Source organism: Neomonachus schauinslandi, chromosome X (assembly GCF_002201575.2).
Source record: "Neomonachus schauinslandi chromosome X, ASM220157v2, whole genome shotgun sequence".
Taxonomy (NCBI): domain Eukaryota; kingdom Metazoa; phylum Chordata; class Mammalia; order Carnivora; family Phocidae; genus Neomonachus; species Neomonachus schauinslandi.
Genome location: NC_058419.1, coordinates 111390301 through 111394057, shown reverse-complemented (window position 1 = coordinate 111394057; position 3757 = coordinate 111390301). Strand labels below are relative to the sequence as shown.

The following is a 3757-nucleotide window of genomic DNA, read 5'->3' as shown; positions in this document are numbered from 1 at the left end:
CCAGAAAAGAAATGCAAATATGTGGCGTGTTCCCACCCTTTGAGTATAGGTCTGAATTAACTCATACACATGGGCACTGGCGCAGAAAAAGCATTAACTCAAGCCCACAGTTGGCCTTTTGACTTATCACTTATCTACCCTTGGCTTGTTTTTGGACTACCTACTCAGCTTAAGTCTCAGCCTGGCCTGCCATCTCCCCCTTTCTATCAGATACACACAAAGAAATATCTAGTAGACATGAAAGTAATGCGTGGGAAGAGTTTTAAGTGGAATAGGAATCATGTTGGATATAATCTTAATCAAGTAATGAAGGATGAAAAAAATGTGTATATATAAGATGATTCTCATTATAAAAATGCCTTCAAGATTTTGTAAAGAAATATGTTAAAGCCTTAAAGCAGGGTTATGAATGCCCTATATTTCATTTCCATTTAACTTTTCATTTTCCACGAACATGAAGGTATTATTTTATAGTTACAAAAGGGAGGTGTTTAAAATGTGCTCTTTTTCTCCCTCCTAAAAGGCAGGCAATGCACAAATCTATTAAATGTGGGTTGAAAAATAGACGGAATTGGCCTGGAAGTCGCTGAAGCGGCCCATCTGGTTTAGCTGTATTGGATGAGAACCAGTTGATTGCTTAATTTGGCATCAGCTTGGGCCACTGGTGCTTTTACGCAGCCTCAGGGAGAGCTGTTCTGTATCTGGAAAACTGAGATGGTACCAGGCTGATAGAGGTGGTCCAAGGGGAATAATTTTGTATGATGTGGCAAATTAACGTTTGCAAAGAAAATGCTGTTCTGTTCTTCAAATGTTCTCAAAAATAGTTTATGAGGCTAGACAGCCTCCCTGTCCAATTGCAAAAGAACTTCCAGTTCTCATTTGTAAGTGAATCTTGAATCAAACAATGATCAATAAGCCCAGTGCAACTGTGAGGATTTTGTTAGATATGAATATATAAGCAAGCGCATACATTTATAGTCTAAATTCAGAATCTACTACTTGAACCTAATCAACTTCCTTCCACTCTATAGCAATAATTTATTTGTAACATATTTATGCTCTCATTTTTTCTTCAGTCCAAGAACCATTAGCACTCATGTATTAAGTTTTGTATTGTTGCTTTGCACAAAGTCAAAATAATGCATATTTTTTCCTTCAACTATTATTGCAATTATGGTTTTAATTGCATACACTTCTTCCTCTCTGCCTAAACATAAAGATACACTGTATCTCATAGGTACTTATTAAATATATAAGGACCAAAGGATTTGGGGCTCTCTAATCAGCATCTCCAGCTTTATGGTACGATTTCTCCTCCCTGAATTTTTGCTTCCCTTCATCTCCCAAACCCCAAGTTGTTTCATTTGCCATAGCTTGAATAGCTAACTAAGAAAAGTAATTTTTGTCTTCCTTGACACTGCCTGTGGAGGGGGCAGCCATCTCCTATTCGGCATCATGGCTGCCCTCACACCTCTGGTGAAGCCCAAGATCATTCAAAAAGAGGACCAAGATGTTCATCTGGCCCCACTAAGACCAATGTGTCAAAATTAAGTGCAACTGGTGGAAACCCAGAGGCATTGACATTAGGGTGTGCAGGAGAGTCAAGGGCCAGATCTTGATGCCCAACAGTGGTTATGGGAGCGACAAGAAAACAAAGCACATGCTGCCCAGGGGCTCCCGGAAGTTCCTAGTCCACAACGTCAAGGAGCTTGAAGTGCCGCTGATGTGCAACAAATCTCACCGTGCGGAGATTGCTCACAGCGTCTACTCCAAGAACTGCAAAGCCATTGTGGAAAGAGCAGCCCAGTGGGCCATCAGAGTCACCAATCCCAATGGCAGCTGCACGGCGAAGAAAATGAATAGACAGACAACTTACATGCATGTCATATTTGTGTTAATAAAATCATAAAACTCCCCCCAAAAAGCAATTTTTAAAAACTCTCATAGGGGGGCGCCTGGGTGGCTCAGTTGGTTAAGCGACTGCCTTCGGCTCAGGTCATGATCCTGGAGTCCCTGGATCGAGTCCCGCATCGGGCTCCCTGCTCGGCAGGGGGTCTGCTTCTCCCTCTGACCCTCCCCCCTCTCATGTGCTCTCTCTCATTCTCTCTCTCTCTCTCAAATAAATAAATAAAATCTTTAAAAAAAAAAAAAACAACTCTCATAGGCTCTTTACTCCAGTACATAAGCACATTCGTGCCTCTACCATCTTAAAACAACACTACAACAAAACACTTCCAGGTTAGGGCACCTGGGTGGCTCAGTCGGTTGAGCGACTGCCTTCGGCTCAGGTCATGATCCCGGGGTCCTGGGATCGAGTCCCACATCGGGCTCCCTGCTCTGCGGGGAGCCTGCTTCTCCCTCTCCCACTCCCCCTGCTTGTGTTCCCTCTCTCGCTGTGTCTCTCTCTGTCAAATAAATAAAATCTTTAAAAAAAAAAAAACACTTCCAGGTTAAAATGGAGACCAGATATTGATAAGCTAAGGGCAAGTACATTGCTCCTTGGGCCTCTAAACTTCCAAGGGTGGGAGAGAAGAGGGGCCCCAAAACTCTGAGTGCCGCCAGCAAGGGCCACCCTCTTCCTCCAACACTCACAACCTCACCATTACCCTCTGCCTTGAAGACCATCAAGGCTCGTGCCCTCCTGCCCTCTCTCTGTTATGCATTGAATTAGGTCCCCCCTTAACTCATGTTAAAGTCCCAACCACTGGTACCTCAGAGTGTGACATATTAAACTGTAGTTAAGGTCTAGGGACATCTGGGTGGCTCAGTCGGTTGAGCGTCTGCCTTTGGCTCGGGTCCTAGTCCCAGGCTCCTGAGATCGAGTCCCACATCAGGCTCCTTGCTCACTAACTTAAAATGGATTAAAGACTTAAATGTAAGACCTAAAACCATAAAACTCCTAGAAGAAAACACAGGGGAAAAACTCTGACATTGGCCTTAGCAATGAATTTTTTGGATAGAACACCAAAAGCATAGGCCACAAAAGCAAAAATAAAGAAGTGGGACTACATCAAACTACAAAGCTTCTGCACAGCAAAAGAAATACGCAACAAAATGAGAAGGCAACCTATGGAATGGGAGAAAATATTTGCAAAACATCTGATAAAGGGGTCAACATCCAAAATATATAAGGAAGTCATACAACTCAAGTGCATAAAAAAACAAATAATCTAATTTAAAAATGGGCAAAGTACCCAGACATTTTCCCAAAGAAGACATACAAATGGTTCTCAGGTACATGAAAAGGTGCCCAACATCACAAATCATCAGGGAAATGCAAATCAAAGCCACAATGAGATATCACCTCACACCTGTCAGAATGACTATTATCAAAAAGACCAGAGATAACAGTGTTTGCAGGATATGAAGAGGGAACCCCCTTGCAATACTGGTAGGAATGTAAACTGGAAGAGCCACTATGGCAAACAATATGCAGGACCCTCAAAAATTTTTTAAAAAAAATTAACTACCCTATGATCCAGCAATCCCCAATAGCAATAATTTATTTGTAACATATTTATGCTGGATTTAAATCCAATATTGGATTTATCCATATTGGATTTAAATCCAATAATTTAAAGGAAATTAAATCACTATCTCAAAGAGATATCTGCACCTGATGTTCATGCAGCATAGTTAACAATAACCAAGACATGGAAACAACCTAAGTGTCCACTGATGGATGATGAGTATGATATTATATACATATATATATAATATTACTCAGCCATAAAAAAGAAGGAAATACTACCATTTG

The 3757-nt window shown here is 41.4% G+C and overlaps 1 pseudogene; it reads left to right on the top strand.

Annotated features, from left to right (window-relative positions):
- The first annotated feature begins 1455 nt into the window (after positions 1-1455).
- Positions 1456-1909, top strand: LOC123323390 (annotated as a pseudogene).
- Positions 1910-3757: the final 1848 nt, after the last annotated feature.